We start from the raw sequence: 22,305 nt of genomic DNA on the forward strand, positions 1-22,305 counted from the left end.
CTTTAAACCCCAAGATGGATGCAGCTATAGCTGCACTGAGAGGATGAGGAAAAGAACTGCCAACATTTTTGGCCCCCAAACATTGTCCAATGAAGTTACAATGATCACAAAATGCTCATTACACAGGATACCAGGGATGGGTGTTTCACTAAAGAAAAACATGCATCTTTCTCAATGTTTTTAATGCAAAAGCACAAGGGAATTCCATTTTAAGCAGTTGCAGGATTGAAATGTGGAACAAAGACAAGAGCAAATGATCTGGAATGATAATTGTCATCATAGTGACCCCTTTGATTAGACTGCCCTCAGGGAATCACAGAGATGCCAATCTACAGTCCTGATACTGTGAAGCCACTGAACAAGGATCAACAATTGCCAACCTCCTCACTTGTTATGTAAGAAAGTAAAGTCCTATTTGATTTGAGCCACTTTGGTTAGGTGTTCGTATCTGACACACCTTGGTTCCACACTTAAGAAAGTCCACCATTAGCTATGGGTCCCAGGAAGATCAAGAGCCCCTTCTGGCTCAGGATCCAGCCTGACATCTCCTTAGAATACTACTCCAGGAAAAGAATCTTATAACTTGTCAGCCAAAGTTTATTGTTTCTTGGCACTAAACACTGATGTTGTCTGTGACAAACCTTGATTAGATATCCCATTGGTCAGGATCCAGGCAGGAAAATAGAGCCCATGTTAAGTAGTTTGTAGGGAGGACTTAATATCAGGACATAGTTACAAAGGCATTGGGAGAGCTGAAAGGCCTCATTAGGAAACCTGGTCAAGTAACAAAGGCAGAAGCTACAGCCGGCCCCAGAGCTGAAGGCACCCAAGAAAGGGAGGGAGGGCTGCCCACAGAAAGCAGCACAGCAGTGAAGCCCTCCCAGAGGGAGTGAGATCCCAAAGGGAAGGTCTGTCAAGAAGGAGCTGGAGCCTTCGAGAAAACACTGCCTCTGAGGTCATCTGGAAGGAAGAGAAAAGGAATAAATGCCCTGACTTGGCCCTTTCTCCTACCTCTCAGCTGCCCTCCAGCGCCTCCCACTGGCTGAACCTGAGAGTCTTCAGGAGTCAGCCCCTCAGTCCACATTGGAGAAGGAAGAACAGAGCATACGTTTGAAAGCAAACAGCTGATGACTAGCACTGACTTTCGTGGCTGTTAATAGGGTAGCATGCGTAATAATACCTCAACGGCTTATTTATCCAGGGACATTTTTGTCCCCCCGCATTCTCCAATGAAGTTATTACAATGATCACAAAATGCTCATTACACAGGATACCAGAGATGGGTGTTTCCCTAAAGAAAAACATACATCTTTCTCAATGTTTTATTTTTTTTTATTTTTTATTTTTTTTGCTGTACGCGGGCCTGTCACTGCTGCAGCCTCTCCCGCTGCGGAGCACAGGCTCCAGACGCGCAGGCTCAACGGCCATGGCTCACGGGCCCAGCCACTCTGCGGCATGCGGGATCCTCCCGGACCGGGGCACGAACCCGTGTCCCCCGCATCGGCAGGCGGGCTCCCAAGCACTGCGCCACCAGGGAAGCCCTCAATATTTTTGATGCAAAAAGCACAAGGGAGTTCCATTTTAAGCATTTGCAGGATCGAATTGTGGAACAAAGACAAAGAAGAGCAAATGACCTGGAAGCATAGTTGTCATCACAGCGGCCCCTTTGATTAGACTGAAATCATCAGGAAAGAATTCCCCCCTTGGCCTGTCTCCATGAGGCTCTTCTCCAAAGACGACAGAGACCCAAGCCCCGTGCTTCCAACCTTAGTGGAGAAGAAAGAGGGGCAAGAGGAATTTCAACATCATCGACCACAGAAAACTTAGCATGAAGGATTTGTAGAGTTGAAAAAAGACTTACATAAAGTAAGATTTTGTTGATCAGTGTCTTGAAATCCATGAAGCTTTATAGAAATAATGCGGACTGATGATTGATAGATACATAGATAGACAGATATGTACATAGGTAGATAGATGAATACATAGATAGGTAGATAGATAAATGATAGATATGTACATAGGTAGGTAGATAGATGGATACATAGATAGATATGTACATAGGTAGGAAGATAGATGGATACATAGATAGATAGATAGATAGGTAGATAGATAGATAGATACGTACATAGGTAGATAGAAAGATGGACACAAAGATAGATAGATGTAGAGATAGATTCTATTCTCTCAATTGATTTTATGATCTTACATTCAACATCTCTAAAAAGTGGGCATTTAACGTCAGTTTGAATCTTTACAGTTCCAGAGTGCTCAGGGTTTCATGGAGTGGCTTGTGTTGAAGCCTCACGGGTCTGGTGGTTAGGAAGCCAAGAGTCTTCACGTTTTTTTCAACCCTGTGGTGGGGCTCTTGCCCCCCTGCCTCCACGTTATGCCTCATCCAAGTAGGTGAAGCCAGGTACCACGCCACCTCAGCTCCACGCTCAAGGCAGTCCTACCTCCTCAACCAAAGCTGCTCTTCCTCACACTTACTTCTTAACATCTGGCATCTGGAACGAGACCTGATTATGTAGTGGTTGAGGGGTCACTACAGAGTACAGGGTGACTCACTTCTCATCTGTAGAATCTCAGATTGTATTTACTTTTTATCATACATGGTTCTTTCCCACAGGAACTGAGATAATGCTTGCAAGCACTTAGGAGTGCTTGAGAACAGTCTTCAGCAAGGATAGGCTGGTACTGGTGTCATTTTACATTACTTTTGTACTATTTATACAGTATCGTGGTCTATTTTCATTATTAACCGCTCACAAGCAAAGTGCCATCATTCCGTGGTTGCGTCACTGGCTCTTCAACACAAATACATAATTGTTCATTTTTAAACGTCAGCACATGATTTTGGCCCCTTTTTTAAAGCCTGTCACTGGAATATTTAATCCATCTTTGCACTGCTGCAACATTCCAGCTCTGTGCTTGCCACAGGTCTGACTAGTGTTCAATGGCTCCCCAGCCAGGGCAGGGACAGAGCCCCCTGATATTCGGCAAGCCATTCATCTCATGGTTGCCATTGATCCATTAATCAACTCATTTTGGGAGCAACTGTTCAAGCAACTATCAATGGGCCAAGATAAACAACCATTACCCACATTTCTCCATATTGTACATGAGGAAATCCCCAAAGATTTGCTGAAATCCTTGGACTTCTAGCTTAGGGACCATGCCAGTTTTGGGCAGCTGCAGGAATATTATTATGAGTGAATTACTCAACCCCCGAATAGTTGAGATCCTTAACTATTTGGAAAGTGGTTCTACCAAATGAAATTAAGAAAAACGTATTAACCCCACTAAAAAAAAAGTTCAGTTCAGTTTTGTGAAACTTATTTTTAGTAAACTCTGGATCCTACATTATTTCCCATCCTGTTTACAAGTGATCTGTTTAATTAGCTACACTAGAAATTTTCCAGGAATATATCAATATTTCTCTTGAGCCAACCCATTCTTCCATTTTGAAAATGAGGACATTTTTTTCCCTGTCACAAGTATTCTGATACATACCTCTTCTATTTTGCATTTATCAGAATTTTGCAAAGAGGAAACCAAAGAATTCAGTACCTCTGGAAGATTGTGTATATGAGCTTCTATATATAGAACACAGGATGGTTTAAGAGACCAGCACTACTCAAAAGAAGACTAATATATTTGATTTATTATCATGATAATCCTAACAAGATGAAGCTACTTAAGTTACCATGCATTGGAGGGCAGTTTTTTAAATGACGATCCATGTTGATAGAAATATCTAGTTTTTTCCCCCAGCTGCTAACAAAATTTCTTTCCTAAGCAAAAGTTTGGTGGCTTTGCAAAATACAGCTTTTTAGGTTGAAATTCCAGATAGATTTCACTAGTTAGTTGCTCTCTGGCCACACAGATAGCAAGATTTATAGGTGAAAAAAATGCAGGTGCAACATACACTTTGAGGTGGTGTTGAGCATCAGTTCATTGTTTGTTCCCAGACTCTTCAAGACACAGACATGTGGCGATTTGGCCTGAACACAGAGAGAAGAAATTATGATATCTCAATTCCCCGGAGATCTTACTATTCCCAAATGAAGCAGCAAATGGTGAGGATTCTTTTTGTAATTATAGAAAGTTTTGTTTCATCATACTGGACTTGTTTTTTATTAAAGGAAGAATTGAATTGCGCCATCATATAATAAATAGCACTCTTTACCTCTGATTTCTTGAGGAAATCACAGGATCATGAGCCTCTTTGGGGTTCAGTCTGAGTTGTCATCTTTCTAGCTCTTAAACTTGAGGAGAGGAAGACAACAACAAAGGATATTTACATTTTCAGTCCCTTTGGGTGAGTTCTCATTGTATCCAGGCTAACATAAACATAAGTTATAAAAATAATGTTTCTGGATAATTTTACACTTCCTTAGTATAAGAGGAAAATATTAACAACAGCTACCTTGGAACAAGCACCTCCTGTGATGTTTCACTTAATTTTCACAAAAACCCAATGAGGTAGGTATTATTACTGTCTTATTGTATAGGTGAGGAAGCTGAGGCTCGGGGAGGTGAAGTAACTTGTCATGGTCACGTGGTTTGTAAGTAATGTAACCCACGCAGTCTTATGCCAAAGTCTAATTGCTTAATCTTTGTATTATGTTGCTTCCTGAAGACCTGACCAAGTCACCAGGACCAGGAACTTGCTAATGCATCTAGTTAGTAAAGAGAGGGGAAATAAGGGGTGGGCGTGAGGTGATCTAGGAAAAGCCCTTATGTGTCTTCATTACAGCAGAATGACAGAGGTTCTCCTGAGGCTTTACAAGTTCTGGTGGGACTGGGTTCCACTCTCCACATCCCAGCAGAAGATGTTATTATTGGAAAATCTTGCCCATCACTTGTTGCTAAGACAGAGGAGGTGTCATTGACAAAACTTGCCCTGAAGCTGTGTTTGATGTTGAAAGTCTGTCATTAAGGACTCGGCTAGCTGGCCATTGCCGTCATTGGGTTGAGATTTACTCCTCACTCAGGAGTTACACTTTTATTTCAGGATAAGTCCTGCCTGCATTCTGAAAAGAACTCATTCTGAGTTCACAGACCACACCTGCAAATACACAGTCCAGTGACTATCGGTCCTGGTATTTTTTATTTTTTTAGTCTATTTCCTGTAAGAATCTATCAGCAACACACCTACCGTGTGCCAAATTCATATGTACACAGGTCCTACAGCTGCAGCTGAGTCCCAGCGTTCCTCAGTTTACTTCACATTTGACTCACGTCACCGACAGAAAAACCACTTCTAACTTTAATGTGAAACGCTGTCAGACACAACCTCGTGATTTGTCCATAAGCTCATATGTTGCTCGCGAGCCCAAGTCGGCACTTTCTCCATATGCCTCCTATAAGCCAGACTTTCATTTGGCTTTGGCTGTGAAGAATAATTAAGGTTCGGGAGAGGCAAGATGGTCTTGCCAACTCAGCTGCTCTTGAGAGCAAGGACTCCTCAAGTTGTTAGCACAGCACAGAAGAGCAAGACGTGTCCACCCAGAAACACCCAGGGAGGCAGTGGCCGCCTCCCCACAGGCCACAGTTAGGAATACCGTGCAGTACCATGGCAATCCAGTGCATACACGCGATATGCCTGTGTGTGTATATGTGGGTATGCACATGCACACACGTGTACTGAAACCAAACTTGTGTCTGCTCTTCTGCCTCATTTGTCATAACATGTTGGCCAGTGGATTAGTTCTTATGGCCTCTGTAACGAATTGCTAAAAACTAGTAGCTCAAAACCACATAACTAGTATCTTACAGTTCTGAAGATCAGAATTCCAAAATCAAGCCTCACTGGGCTAAAACCAAGGCATTCACGGGGCTGCTTCTCTCTGGAGACTCTATGGGGAGAATCCATTTCCTTACCTTTTCCAGCTTGAAGAGCTCACATGCATTCCTTGGCTTGTGGCCCCTTTTCTCACATAACTCCAACAACCTCCTGCTTCTGCTGTAAAAGCTTCTACTTCCCCTTTGGTCTTCTTGCCTCCCTCTTAAAAGGACCCTTGTGATTCTATTGGACCCACACGGAAAATCCAGAATAATCACCCTTTCTGATGATCCTTAACCACATCTGCAAAGTCCCTTTTGCCATGTAACATACTCACAGGTTCTGGGGATTGGGATGTGGACATCTTTCAGGGGAGCCATTAGTCAGCCTACCATAACCATGAACAATAAATCGATTTTTCAACTCACTAATAGGTTGCAGGCTGCAGTGTGAAAATCACTGGTCAAGCATGTGTCCTCAGGCATTCGAGAAGCAGGGGATCAGGGAGCATGCCACCTGCCCGTGGGAACCAAGGGGCATGGGCACGTAGCCAGCATCCCAGGCACAGTATTATGTATGATACACAATCCATCCCTTCCTTCACCAGTCATGACTCACTGTGAATTAAGCTCTATGGGCCCCACTTTAGAGATGGGAAAGCAGGCTCAGAAAGGCTAGAAAACGGCCCCAAGAGCACACAGCCAGGAAGGGGCAGAGCCCATATTCAGACCTGAGTCTCTCCACCCTTGATGACCAGGTTCTCTCCTCCATGTCTTGTGGTGGCTTCTGTCGTGTCCTCCTTAACCCGCCTCCCAAAGCCAGGACTCAAGTGCTCACTCCAATCCACTGGGTCATCATGTAGAGGAGCAGTCTTCCCCAGCAGGGCTTATTTCCTGGGAATTCCTGAGGTTGGATGCTGCTACTTTCTCGTCCCATAAACCTCCCTATAGCAGAAGAATTCTCCCTCTCCTCACTTCAACACAAACACAGCACCAGCACTTTTGAATATAAGACAGAGTCGGCTAGCTTTTAATTTGGACCTAACAATCCCAAGAAACCTGGTTAAAGCTGAAGTTTAAGTCAGGAGTGAGGCAAAGTTGAGCACAAATTTAATATAAGCTATGGAATTTTATCTCAAGGTTTATTTCTATGTTTTCAAATGGACTTGGTGACGAATGCTCTGGCAATCCTTCTGAAAACTTTCTCAAGATGACTGACGTTGAACAAAGTCGAGGCTAGAGCTGTTGAGTAATATGGCAGACGGTGCCTTGGGCTACATAGGCTGTTACTCCACGGGGTGTGTGGCTTGAGTGCTGAAGGGGAACTCAGGAACCCCGTGGTCTAGCCCCAGTCTGCTGCTAACAAGCCACGTGACCTTGGACTTAGGGTTGTAAACTCTCCAGCCTTCAGAGAGGAGACAGAGTGCAGAGGTTAAACCTGGGCTTTCTTCAGCCAGACTAAATCTGAGTTCCAAACTCCAAAGGGCCCCTTTCAAATGTATTAATTAGAAAATAGATTCCCATTGCGAAAAAGTCTTCCTGTCATTTTCATGTAACTCCCTGATAGAAAGAGAGAGCTAAGGCAGAATGGATGTCAAAGATAGTCATGGTTTAAAGTGTGAGAGAGGCCTCTCCGGGGACTATGGCCACAGCACTGTCCCCTGCCCCAGAACCCCACCAGATCACCATTAACCAGACTCAATAATATCAACACACTTCTAGGGAAGACAATCTCTTTGTCACTCTGGCAAGTTGAAGGGTCAAAACAGACTGCTGCTTCATGAGATGAAGATTGTTTCAAAGAAATTTGGATTAAAATTGAAAAAAAAACCTATGTGTCAAAAAACAAAGATGTGCTCTAGAACAGCACGAAAAGTCTGAGAAACCAGCAGCAGCCTTATATGAATAAGGTTTAGTACATAGTGGGTGCTCGTCAAATGTCTATTAAATGAATGAGCTTGTAGTATGATAGGCCAGCCAAAAGGTCAGCGGCTTCTAGTCGGAAAAAGTCACTGGCATATCATGGAATAGGAGGAGAGTGGTTAGGGAGTTCTGATATGATTTCACTGGGAGATGTACACGGTCTTTCAGGCAGTTTTTGAAAAGCAGTTCAAAATAAGGAAGATACTAGAAAGCTCTGCCAGCTTCAATCCACCCCAATCGTTTTCCTTGGACAGGCAGGGAAGAAAGTGGGAAGGAGAAAAAGATGCAAAAGATCACCCTAGAGTTCTTGGCTGTCCTACAACATGGTGAAAAGGTTTTAGGTTCTTAAAATAAATGGAGTGGAAAAACATTCAACCTGCTCTCCATACTGCTTTCCGGCTTTTCTCGTCTCGACCTCCAGCACAGCGTGTGAATAATCAGAGGCAAAAAAAGAAAGAGAAACTAAGTTAAGCTAACGGAGAACCCAGAAAGGGTTAACCAATAAGGTCGTCTTGCTGAAGTCTTGTTTAAGAAGCAAAGAAAGTTGAGAGCTGAAAAGGAAAGAAAGAAAGGAGAGATGTTATTTCATCCTAGAAACAAAACTCATAGACATGGGATAAAGAGGGGGAAAACTGAGTGATAGCCTGGAAATTTGCTAGTAATGAGAAGTCTATTTCCCTAGAGGCAACTCATCGTTTCAGAGCAGATTGGACCACGCTTGAGATGCTGTTTCTTAGAGAACAGCTCATTTCAGTGACAATGAGCATTTCTGGTTGAGTGCGAGAAGACATGAGGGCATCCTTTATTTTCCTAAGAGGAAATTGAACCTAGGCATCGTAAGACTTCAGCCTGTGCCTGTGCATGAAAAATATAAGGCAAATGCTTTTGAAGAGAACCAGAAGTATGCTGTCCTTGTGACAGAGAAGTGTCCAAGAACAAAGACAGAGTATTTTGGCATGCCATTCCTACCCCATGGATTCTTTGTTGTGATACATTTTATGACCAACTTTAAAGACATTGACCTGCTGATCTCGTTCTGGTTTTCATTCACTACATCCTTCTTAACATAAGAAAAAGTCCCTTAGGATAAGCAGGATTTTCATTTCTAGAAAAAAAATTACACAGAGCCCCAGGATCCTAACAGTCTCTCTCCTGCCATACAGAGCTTTAAACGTACAAAGAAGGGAAAATGGCACCAGGCAATAGAGTTGACAGCATGGCAGGAGTCCCACTTGTGTGTTGTCCCATGGGTAAAATTAGAGATCAAATCCACAAAGACACCTCAAGTCGCCTTACCAGATGCCGTCCACTTGGCAGAAGGCTGACTTATGGAAGAAGTCACTTTTCCAGTGAACAAAATTTCTAATTAATATTGAAAACGCACGGTAGCTAAGTCTGTAGTGAAGACAGGCCATCTCCTCTTTCTTCTTAGCTGGAGCTAGATTAAGCTGTGAAAAGGGGACAGGATAATTGCTCATGGTGGGGACATGGTGTTTCCTCCTGCACAGACATAGAATCAGGCTGTCTTAACCTCCCGGTTCAGCAATAAACACCACTTCACAGACTAATTTACAGTCAAGAGTCACAGAAGGCTGTGGAATAAACTCTCAGTGCCACAGTCCCAGCGGTTCAGTTCCCAGAGAGCAGCTTCACTATTTCAAGTCAGCAAAAATCCTTTTGCACTTACCACAAACTAAAATGAGATTGAAATAAGGGCTATGCATTCAAAACATTGAACACACCAGCTAATAAAAAATACATTTGTGACTGGTCGTAAAAACAGAGAATGTAATTGGCTATACCCTAGAAGTATCGTTTAATTTGCAATATTTGGGAAGACAGAGGCTTCCATAATATTGACTTTGCTAACACGTCTACATTTTTCTGTCCGCCATAATCACGCATCAGTCAGCGACACCTAACTCCTGTAGCTGCCAACAGGCCTTGACTCAGGCGGTGGGAGGTGTGCTGGCTGCAGTCCGGCACCAGATAATATTTGCCTGCCAGATACCATTGGCTTGGGGCAGCCCGGGGTGAGGATGGGTGTTCTGTTACTAAGAGACAGCTCCTTCACGGCCCCATCATTCTTGCCATTTGGACGCCCAGGGGGACTTTCTGAAGGACATGGGATTGTTCTTCAGTTGCCTCCTTTGCTCGAAAGCCTTCTACAACCTAGAACCCAACACAGCCCAGTAGGGGAGGTCACAGAAGTAGATACACCCTCTGTGGGGACTGTGTTTTCTTTTGTCCAAAGCAGACCATGTAGAGGCAGAAAGGCTGTGATTTGACACTGGCTGGACATCAGGAACCATCAGAAAAGGGCTGTGGGCTGTGGATGTATTGGACGTGAGGTGTGTGCTGTGAGATTTGGAGAAAGGGCCATAGACAGAGACAGAAAAGAGGCCAAGAGACTGATCAGTGGGAGGAGAGATGAGACAATCGTGTAGATGGTTTTACCCACAGTCAAACATGAATGATTTGTAGATTATTATTCTCTGATTCTCCACTCAAGGTATGAAGAGGCAAAACAGGTAGTTGGGTCATGTTTTTTCCCCCAAATCCACTTTTTTTTATACATTCCTCTGTTAGGTCAAGATTTTCAAGGAGAAAGACTGTGTTTTATTACTACTATCAGTCCTTAGGATCCCAAAATGCCCATTATAGAGACTCAATCCTTGTTGAATGAGTGAGTGAGTGAATGAAATGAATGAAAGAAATACCCTATCGAAAGACTGAAAAATAAACAGGCTGATCTTACATTTTCAAGATGCATGGTAACTACAAAATCCCATTTTTATGTTTCTTCACCAATGAAGGGAAAATGACTGGTAAATTAATTCCAATGAGAATAATTCAGATAAAATAATTCTTATTTTTCCTGTACTGCATAAAGAATATTATTTGAAAGATTATTGATTTTGAGTAACAAATAAGAAAACTATTTTTACTTCAGAAATAGTGATTTGATCTCTCAAGTAACATTTCTGTGAAATAAACAAGACAACGTTAAATGGCAAACAACAACACTTATTTTGATAACTTTACATTGAGACTACTGTGCAGGGTAAGAATATTAGTATTAGTGAGCATTTATTTTAAATTTTTGAAATTAGTAGTAACTCAACATTAAAAAAAGTCAAATGATATCAAGTTGCAATTTCCTCAAATTGGCCATACTCATATTTTTTTTAAAAAGCAACATCTTTTTCAAAATTTTAGTACTAGTTCTATAAATTCCCGATGATACACATGAGTACAAAAATCATAGTTGATCCTTGAGAGAAGCATAGCTATACTCGATATTTTATAATTTTGTAAGTCGTACTCATTATGCAGGCAAATCTACTTAAGTATGTTTAACTTCCTTAATATGCTTAAGGGGCCTCTTTAAGAATTAAGCTTGGGCTTCCCTGGTGGTGCAGTGGTTGAGAGTCCGCCTGCCGATTCAGGGGACACGGGTTCGTGCCCCGGTCCGGGAAGATCCCTACATGCCGCGGAGCGGCTGGGCCCATGAGCCATGGCCGCTGAGCCTGCGCGTCCGGAGCCTGTGCTCCGCAACAGGAGAGGCCACAGCAGTGAGAGGCCCGCGTACCGCAAAAAAAAAAAAAAAAAGAATTAAGCTTCCTCATCTTTTAAACCAGTTTTAAATGACTGCACAGTAGCAGGGAGATGTGGTACTGAAACCAAAGATTTTAATAAAATATATGATTCAACAGTAGCTGGATACTTCGTGTTTTCAAAGTTATTAAAATTCCTTTATTTTTTTAGTTGCAAATCCTGTTTTGACTACTGGCAGGATTGCAGCCGGTAAGGTTTATCCAAGAATTAATTATTGCTCTTAAAAAACAAAACTTTTCAGTTTCAATAAATAAATTCCATTGTCAAAAAGATGTATTTTTTTAATAAATTTATATTTTATAGAGTGAAAAAGATTATAATTTATGGTCATGATGTTCAATGATTTTTCATAAATTTTTTTTTGTCCTTAAGAAGAAAATATTGTCTATCTCTTCTTCCTGAAGTTTCTAGAGAAAGCAATCGGTCAATGAAATACATCGAAATACTTTAAAACTTTAAAAAACAAGAAAGGAAAATCATTTCCGTGTAATGATCATTTGAACATGGATAGCCGAGATCAAACCACAAATAAGCTACCTAAGTCCCTGAGGGGTACATCACATCCCCTGTTCCCTGGAGTGTGCATTTTCACACGTGTGCACATGAACATTTTAGCAACAGCCTCTTAAGTAAGGGTGAGCCACTTTCAAAACTTGTCAGGAATCAGTCACACACCCTCCTCGGGTCAAACACGGCAGCAATTTTAAAGTGAACGTCAGCACTGCACACAACTGTAGCTGGGGGGAACGATGGTGACCCTAAGCCCCCGGCTCTCACAGCTTCCCTTAATTTAAGGCTCTGGCTGGAGCAGAGGTGAGAGCTGAAACAAGTAACGGCAAGGTGGTGAACAGTTCCGTCCAAACACACGGATCGTTTCTGTGGTGTAAGAAAAGGGGAGAATTAATCAAGTTAAGGAGCCAATTTTGAGTCTTTTAATGTCTTTTCATAATCAGTTAATAAATACCTTAACAATAAAATTGAATTTAAGCTTTCAATAGGCCAGGTTGGCTAGAACCTAAACAAAGGAATTAGCAGCTCCAGGCTTTTGTGCCCTAACCGTTCACTGTTTGGTGCCGGGAGAAACAAAGCACTTCAAGCGCAGATTTTTGTGTGTGCCTCCCCATAATAAACGCTTGTAATATCCCCAATTTCTGGCGTGTAAGACGCAGATCTTATTTATCGCAGTATGAGACACACCTGGCACGCGGATCAGGAAACAACTGTTTTACTTCATTTCTGTCATCACCTTCCAACAGATTTCTTTCACATTCCAATTTGGATGGGAGGACTTGACTTTCTCTCCATAAGTTCCCCATTAACAGTTTCACAGCAGAAGGCGCCATTGGTCCGTTTCCTCTCGCAGCGATTAATTACCCAGAGCGGCGTGTTTTGACTCCGCAGCCGCGGGCGCGACAGGTCCCTGGCATTGACTCCCGTCTGCCAGCAACATCTTTATCGTCATGCCCCGCGTCCCGGGGCGGAGCAGTGAATTGTCAGAATTCCTCGGAGCGGGAATGACGAACGCGGTGTCAAGTCAGCAGCACAAATTACCAACTTCAACTCCCTTCAGTCACCTTTATTGATGTGTGTTTGATGGGAGGGAGGCCTTTTTGAAGGTCGTGTCACTGTAGGGCGTTCGGCACATGAAAGGCACCATGACCCACGGCAGGCGGATCGGACTGGGAGTCTTGAGCTCGGGGAGCCCCCGTGAACAGCTATGCACTAATAAACCTTGAAAAGCTTGAATTGCACTATAACCCACAAAAATTTTCAAATTAAAAAGGCATATTTAGAGGCCCCCCGTGGATAGTGATTTTATTTAGTTTCATTCCCTCTTGTGGCCAATTAGACAGACACCCCTGCACACAGGCGCACGCTCTGGGGGGAAAAACGAGGAAAAAAGTTTAACTTTGGTTTTGAAAAAAAAAAAAGAAGTGGCAGTATATCATTCCTCCATAGACAGAAATCATTTTCCAGGCTGTTGTTATGGAAAGAAAAGGGCTGTTAGAAATCAATGAAAGGGTTTGCAAGACGGAGTTTGATTTGGATTTGTTTTTTAAAGCGATACAGTACTCCAGCTTCTTCCTAAGTCAGCCACAGTGAACTGCCAAGTTGAAGAACAAAAGTAAATGTTCCATCACCAGGCAGAGCATCTTCCTTTAGTTCTCGTCAATTATCTTCTAGTCAAAATGACTTTTTCCCCTTCCAAGAAGACTCCAATGCATGGCAAATGGTAGGTTGGTTTGTATTTGTTTTTTAACTAAAATGGCTTGTACAACTTGAATGCATTTCTGTCATCTCTGCCTGCAGCTCTTTTACCCAAACGGAGCTCAGCTCAACACAAGTGATATACCTGCTACAAAAATTGTTCATCGCATCTCTCATGGCTCACCGCTGCTCTTTCCATCAGGATCGCAAAATTCACCTCCTTCTCATCTGGAGGCAGGCTCCATATGTACCATATGAAAAAGGAGTTAATAAAATGCACGTTGGAAATATAAAGCAAGATCAGGGGCCACCGTTTGGCTGAAGGCCTTTCTTTAAGTGTGGAAAACAAAAGAACAAGATTGCTTTAGCAGTGCTTTAACAGTTGCAGCTGTGGGGAGAGGCAGCTTCGGGCAGGGAGTGGCAACTGAAGTCTTTGCTACCTGTTTCATGCGTCCATCAGAACCACTGTTCTCTCCCCAACACAAATATCTGCACAGTCGGTGCCCCAAGCTTTAGAAAGTTTCAACAGGAAAAAAGAAGAGAACAATCCCCATCTTGCTCCCCAAAGGAGCCCTGGGGATTGGAGGGATGAAGAGTGGGAGGTATAGGGTCAGCTGAGGGTGGGAGGGCCTTCCTGAGACTTCAGGCTCTAACCTCCCCTCCCCCCCTGTATCCTCCTCAGCCAGCAGTGATGAATGACGTTACCGTGTGCACCGAGAAAGCCACCCGGATTGGATGCAGGTCAGCGGGTAGGTTTTTAAAAATAAGTACTTAAGAGTCTGTGGTCAGGTTCATCCAATGCCAACCAAACCGGAGGAAAAGAAAACAACATGGTCAGTCAAGCAGTTGCTTGTTCCACAAGATCTCAAATACGCCACTTGACAGATTTGTTTTCTTAATGAACTGACTGGTTACTTTGGCATCGCTTAAGAGCCGCCAAGCAAACAGTGAAACTCAATCAGAACTTCATCCTTTTTAAATGAAGATGAAAGAGAAAACACTTAATAATTATGTCACGGAACAATGATAATGAACCCACAAAACCCTTTAAAATATGTGAACATAAATCAGTTTACCAGAGTAGCTGTGACCCAGCCAAAGAGAAGACTTTATTGTCTTGACAAAGAATGGGAAGATAGGTCATCCCAATGGGACAAGCCAGGCTCCCAGAGAGGGACAGGTACTGTGGCTGGCGCAGGGAGTAGCCGGGACCCCAAAAGCGTGGATGGACAGCACAGAGACATCATCCCCACCCACAATCCGTTAATTCTGTTCTTGGTGGAGTAACTTCTCTGCTTTAGCCACGGTTTCCGCATTTGTGAAAAAAAAGGGAGACAGAATCTCACCTTCCCAGGATCAATCGCACAAGTACACAAAGACCTTGGCATAGCTTCTGGCACGTAGTAAGGGCTCAACCAAGGTTAGAACATGTGTTTCTCTTTCCTTTTGCTGCCTCTAGCCATCCCTGGAAACACCTTAGCTTAAGTGAACCACCACTCAGCATGGTACATTCGAGACCAGATCGTTGTTGTCTGAGGAAAATCTTAACCTTATAACAGGATTTACCTACACTAGAAGCAGTGAAAGGATCTAAGCCAATGGGCCCAGAAATTCCACAGTGTGAGACTTAAGAGGACAGTGGAAAGAGCCTTCCACACCATCTTCTGTCTCCCTTCCATATCGACCATCACAGTTCAAAGATTCATCTGAAACACCCATTGCTCAAGAAGTGTGTTCTCAGAGAGCAGCAGCAACATCACCCAGGAGCTTGTTACAAATACAGACACCCCCCCATACCCTCCTATGGAGCCAGGTTTTACAGAGATTCCCAGGTCATCACTATGCACATTCAAGCTGGGTAATTTTTTTTTTAATTCTAATCTGGGGATCAAACCCTAGGTTAATTATTATCAGAACCTCTGGGGTTGAAAACCAGGCATCAGTACTTTTTTTTTTTTTTTTTTGTGGTACGCAGGCCTCTCACTGTTGTGTCCCCTCCCATTGCGGAGCACAGGCTCCGGACGTGCAGGCTCAGCGGCCATGGCTCACGGGCCCAGCCGCTCTGTGGCACGTGGGATCTTCCCGGACCGGGGCACGAACCCATGTTCCCTGCATCGGCAGGCGGACTCTCAACCACTGCGCCACCAGGGAAGCCCAGGCATCAGTACTTTTGAAACTTCTCCAGATGGTTCCAATGTGCAGCCAGGTTTCAGCACCACTGCTCCAGTCCCATGAGCAAAAATCAGCCTCGAAAAAATAAGAAAATACAGAAACAAGAAATATAGGCAGAAAGGACTACCCTTCAAGTAGATCCATCGAAAAAAGAAGTTTTCACATTTATGCTGAAATATATCTACATTTCTAAGATCCTAGTGATAGAAGGAGAACTGGCAAACATCTTCGTTTTTAAACCTTGGTCCTTACACACCTCTCGGGTAACGAGGTACCCGGGTGGGCAGAACATTTATTGACAGAAGTCCCTGTGTTTATGGATACTGCCCACTTTCCACTGATTTTAGAACTCTGTAGGGGAGGTGCTGTGACTTTGAAAAGGCTATTTTTTATAATCAAATTGTTTTACTTAAAGGTTTATATAACATGCTATACTATTAAACAGTAAATAAAAGCTACTGATAAATCCCGGGTCCCCCACAGGTAGTTTGGCACACGCTTAATTACCTGGTTTATGGGCAAACTGCCACCTCAGCTTTTGTTTTCCGCTTGTTAGATGCATGTGTGTGCACACACTTTTTACTTGGCAACCTCTCAGCAGATTCAGTCTTTAAGTGACGTTGCCAAAATATGTCAGGGGGAGTGCAGGGAAGGTAGTTGTCGAAAGCAAAAGGGCTGAACTTTGGGGCTGGAGTTTTGCTTTTTTTGTTTTTGTTTGCAGCAAAGACTTACTTTGATGAATTCTTTAAAACAGTGCACACGAGAACTGGAGAAGTTTACTGATGACAGCTGACTGCATCAAAATAAATCCACTTATTACACTTAAGTTTTCTGTGAAAGCCGAAATGCCTCTCCCACAGCACCCCTACCTGTGTTTGCTACATCCTACTTTTGTGCTAGCAAGAACTGCTCGGCGGCTCCCCAACCCCTACCAGCAATTCAACCTTCCAAAGAGGAAAATCCTTCTCTGTGCCTTCAAACTTAAACTAAATAACATTCTTCAATGGCATTAGATGATTTTCGTTTGTACTTTTACTGTTTTACAAACGTTTGCACTCAGTGAGTCTCCCAAGTGTTTACAATCATCTCTAATCCCAGAACTCCATGAAATCAGTGTTTGTCTTCTGGACCTCAGAGCGTCCTGTGGGTTCTGACCGACGGGCTCTCCCTGGCGGCTGCACCCCGCTCCTCCTCTGCTGTTCTCATGGGAAAACTCTTAGGATTCACTGAAGGACTCAGAAACAAGAAGTGTGAGACAAAAGGAGGGAAAACAGTGGGCTGTCCAGCCTCTTTGGGAATCAGTTCTTGTGATGAAATGTCAAGAATTAGCTTTTTAGTCAAGTTCCAGGTCCTAGCACCTTTACTGCCCAGGCACCAGAGGATGCACAGGACGAGCATTTATGGACACCCCCTTCCCCAGGCCATGGGCTCAGGCTGTTTCAACAAGGCACGCGAAGTATTTACAAATCATTGCAAACTCCTGCATCCGGTATTGATTAGACAGTGTCTGGAGCTGGCAAATGTTATTAATATATAGAATGCTGTAGAGATTGATTGTTCTACTTTCGTTTTCTTCTTCCTGCCAGCCCCCTATAGGAGAAAGCCCTGCAGCTGTTCTGAATCCCGTGGTCAGAGGCATATTATAGCTTGTTTTGATGTTTCACCAGCAAGTCCTGTTCCTCGTACAGGCATAAGCCAACGAGAACATCCCAAGTTCCAACCAGAGGCCGAGACACAATCACCCTGTCAGGTATTGTTAGTAAGTCAGGATCATAAAAGATAATAAACTCTCTCCCATCTTTTATGACGGCACACCAAGATCAAACACTTTCCATACCAGAGCACAAAGCCCCCAGGACCCGTCCTCCCTGACAGATGTTCATCTGCTATCTCGGTATCGACGTGTTGCTTAATTTATTGATCCACAGAGGGAAGGAAATACAAAGACTCTAGAAATCTGGTATTGTACGAGCTGCTTTCCAGGGCTGTGGGCCCTAGAAATAAAGTGGAGACTTGATGTCATGTTTTAGGAGCGGTGTGAATATTGCCCTTTTATTGTTTTTTTTTTTCAGTGTTTAAATCAAAAAAAAAAATCACTTAAAGAAAAAGGAGTTGAACAAAAAAATCCTTTTATTGTTTTTATTCGTCTTTCATCCAATGAACAATGCACTGGCCATCATGCTTTGCTATTCTTTGTTAACTTGCTGACACTCACCTGGTTCCCTCAATCCCAGGTACAAAAAGCCTGGCTCACCCTGGACTACAGAGTGTGATGAAGCATGGGGTACAACAGGGGGTCACAGTGCAATGCTACGAAATCCAGTGTTTCTTACTCTGTTCCATTCTGCACTTGACCTCCGGACTGCTCACATTAAAGCAGCACTCTGACTGCATGTCTCCAGGTGGACAGACTCTTGGCAGCCAAAGGGAGGACACACACCAAAGGGTGTCCAAGGGCTTCCTTCTTGGGGTCCCCATAGCCTCACCAGTCCTATCTTCAAAGATTCACTTTCACATGTTTATGCCCCAGCCCAACTGGATTAATTACTCATTCCTCTTTCTTAACCTCTGACTTTGCTCCTAATAAAGTCCTTGCCCATCTCTACAAATAAAAATCCTTGAAGGATCAGAAGGATCAGGCAAACTCAATCTCCCCTTCCTCTGATTGCTTGTAAGCCCTTCTTTGTCTTACTCCAGAGGCTACTAGTGTGTACGGTTCTCTCTCTGGACTTAAGAAATCTGAGTAAAGAACCAGATATTATGCATCTTTTGACCTCACTCATCCCTTCTCTTTATATAGTAAGTGACTGATAACTCTGTTCAGTTAAAGAATAAATTAAATACCCTGCTCATCTTGGAACTCCTGTCCCAAAGCCTTCCATGATTTTGCCAGACTAAGAAGAAAAGTCAGACTCCTTGGACTACCCTCAAATTTGGCCCCTAAAGTAAACTTTAGAATTTACTCTAAACTACCTAGATAAAAACCTTCTGGCAAACCGTCCACTCACTGTCTCCCATCACATTCTACCACCAGCCTGGATGGCCCCCACCTCCCCTTCCCACACAAACCCACACACCTTCTTTCAGTTATGGGCTCCAGCACACCCTAACCCTGTCTTTCCCAAGCAGCTTTCACAAGCAGTCCCAGCCCTCAGAGATCTCTGGAGTCATACAGCAGCCCATACCTGTTCCACATATTTGTCAGCTAGAACCTGCAAAGCTTCATCATAATCATCAGCCAGAATTTGAAGCTTGCATTTCTCAAATTCTGAAGGTGTGAATTATATTCTCTTCATCTTTAAACTCCCCACAGCTCCTAGCATCATGCCTTGTTCATAATCATCAAGCGTTTTGTCACTTTGTAAGAACCCAGAGAAAAGTGGTTGAGTTATAGATTACATTGAGCCGAAGGTTTTTCCATGTGATGACTCCAAACCAAATGATTTGCCAGTAGTGAATAACCAAAAGTTCTCTTTCTTCATCCATAAAGAGAAGTGATCTTCAAAACTTAACCAGGATTTGTTGGAAGACATGACAACCCATCACACAAACACACCCACACACACATAATGAAAAGTTCTCAATCCAATATTTACTCCTACTTTGTGTGATGCAATCTAGTATTTTCAATTTCATTTCATTAAAAAAAATACTGATCATGGCTCACTAATGATTTTCTGATCTACAAATGGGATACAACTAATGTGCCAGTGTTGAAAAACATTGATCTAGAGACTCCTAGATGTTTCTAGCTACTAGAGAGTCTTCAAAACCTTTTAAGTACAGAGAAATATGGATTCTTTTTTCCTGCCCTAAATGAATAATCAAACTCCAAGACCATACAATAAAACAGCAGCAAGGCGTCAGCAGCTTCCATGGTAATTCCAATACGGAATTCCCAAGCTAAAGTGAAATAGCCATGGATGGTCCTGTTGACTTTCTAGCCAGAAAGTGTATTGCTTGCCGTTGTCTTTAGCTGATTGATTAGGGAGTGAAAGCATCATGCTGGTGTTGCTGAGGTCACGGGTCAATCAATTTCTCTATTTAATTTGTATCACACCAAGCTCTTACCGCTATCAGTTTCTTACGAATGGGCATCACTGGCCACTTGCAAAGAATTGTTTAACTTACCAACGAGAGTGCTTTTATTATTGCTTTTTCTTAGGAGTGGTTCTCAACGAGATCTGATTTTGCCCCCAGGGAACATTTCATAGTGTCTGGAGACGTTTTTATAGTTGTCACAACTGTGAGGGAGGAGTAGAGTACTACTGGCATCTAGTGGGTAGAGGCGAAGGATTTCACGAAGCATCCTACGATGCACAGGACAGCTCCCAAGGAATCACCTGGCCCAAAATGTCAATCATGCCACTGTTGAGAAGCCCTGTTCTTAGCATCTTTACGCATCTGTTTCTTTATTATGGCGATACCATATTGAAGTCCACCTATGCACATGAACAAGGAGGAAAAGCCCTGATCATCACTCAGAGACCTCATTCTGTATCATTATGTATCATCTCTGCCTGTGGGACTTCAAATTAGACTCTCTCAGCAAAGTTGAGACCTGTCCTTGAAAGGTTCCCATAATCTCCAGCCAACTGTGTTTACAAAGGACCAAAAACCCCACAGCTTAACTACTTGCAACATCCAAACTGTGGGACTTCCAGACCACAGCTTAACAGTGGGGCACAGCTGCAGCCACCAGAAACTAATCAGGGAAGTGCAGATGCTCTTCCAACATCTGTAAGAAATGTAATATCTGGATCCCTAATTCAAAACACATTACTAACCTGAAAACATGTCCCCTTTAAAATGGTCCTTGCTGCCAAGTCCTTTGTTGTGCAAAGGTGCGTTCGCAGCTGCTAAGGTGTTCTCTACAATCATCCAAAGGAAGCCAATAATTATTTCCTATGTATCTGTATATTGGACATCTCAGCGGGTACCCAAGCTGTGACCTCTTCAGCCTCGGGAGTGTCTGTAGGGCTGGAACCTCACGTTCTCAGTGCTTTCTACCTGACAGACCAGAACACTTCCTCAACAAAAATTCCAGGATTTATGTCATATCTTCCCAAACAGTTCTCTGACCACCAGTCTCTCCTGCCTCTATTCTAATCTGTATTCAACTACCAGATGGATTTTTCTATACTATTTTGTCTTACGATTTTTTTAACCCCCAAACCTCCCGTGACTTCTCCTTTTCACAAGACTCCAACATCTTGGTATTTGATGTCTTCCCCTACCTGGCCTCTACCATCTTCTCCAAACTTACCTTGTGTGGTACATCCTCTCACTTAACCCATTCCTCTGCTCTGACTGGGTTTGCCCAAGCTTGTTTCTGCGCTTGGTCTCCATCCATTCTGTTTTCTGCAGCTGGAAAACCTCTGGTGTCCATCAGAGTCCCAGCAGGAGGCAGGACAGTGGCACTCAAAAGCCGTAGCAGGGCTTCCCTGGTGGCGCAGTGGTTGAGAGTCCGCCTGCCGATGCAGGGGACACGGGTTCGTGCCCCGGTCTGGGAAGATCCCACATGCTGCGGAGCGGCGGGGCTCGTGAGCCATGGCCGCTGAGCCTGCGCGTCCGGAGTCTGTGCTCCGCAACGGGAGAGGCCACAGCCGTGAGACGCCTGCGTACCAAAAAAAAGCCGTAGCAAATAAAGTGACTCTTTACAGAGGTGTGGTCAGCATTTGGGAATCCCAGCAAGGGAGAGCTGTCACCTCCTCCACCTGCCCAGCAAGAGGAGAGAACAGGTCACATGGAAGAGGGGCTGCCTAAGAAGAGCTATGGCCAGGGACTTTCCTGGTGGCACAGTGGTTAAGAATCCGCCTGCCAGTGCAGGGGACATGGGTTCGAGCCCTTGTCCGGGAAGATCCCACGTGCTGCGGAGCAACTAAGCCCGTGTGCCACAACTACTGAGGCTGCGCTCTAGAGCCCGCGAGCCACAACTACTGAGCGCATGTGCCACAACTACTGAAGCCCACACGCTTAGAGCCCGTGCTCCGCAACGAGAAGCCACAGAAATGAGAAGCCCACGCACCACAACGAAGAGTAGTCCCCGCTCACCGCAACTAGAGAAAGCCTGCGCGCAGCAACGAAGACCCAACGCAGCCAAAAATAAATAAATAAATTTATTTATTTATTTATTTATTGAAAAAAAGACCTATGGCCAAAAGTGGAGAGGATGAGGGAGAACTACACCAGCCTCTCCACCTGCCTGCTGTTGGCAAGCCTCCCATTGGTTGAACCAATAGGAAGCCAGAGGGCAAGGGAGCTGGTGATGCAGTCCATGGAAGTCAGCCTTCCAAGACTCAGGAGCAGGGCAGAAAATGGGGGTGTGTGTGCGTGCGTGCGTGTGTGTGTGTGTGTGAATAACCAACACATAAAACTTTCTCCGCTCCACCAAACTGCCACCTCCACATTTGTGCTCTCTCCTCCCTCTGAGCCCCTTGAAAGGGCACTGCTGTGGCTCTCATTGTATTTAATATCTTCATTCGTTCTTTCACTGATTCACTGTTACTTAATATATTGTGTTATGTATTTTCTCCCTAATTGCAACTGTGACCAAATCGGGGGTGGGGTGCTATATTCTGTGGCTTTGCTTTCCCCTCT

At 43.8% G+C, this 22,305-nt stretch overlaps 1 protein-coding gene across 17 annotated transcripts in view; it reads right to left on the bottom strand.

Annotated features, from left to right (window-relative positions):
• Positions 1-22,305, bottom strand: part of LOC307195083 (uncharacterized protein) — a 457,748-nt gene that overhangs the window by 165,831 nt on the left and 269,612 nt on the right. The gene's annotated exons all lie outside the window — the stretch shown is intronic.

The sequence above is a fragment of the Stenella coeruleoalba genome, assembly GCF_951394435.1.
Source record: "Stenella coeruleoalba genome assembly, chromosome: 12".
NCBI classification, from domain to species: Eukaryota; Metazoa; Chordata; class Mammalia; order Artiodactyla; family Delphinidae; genus Stenella; species Stenella coeruleoalba.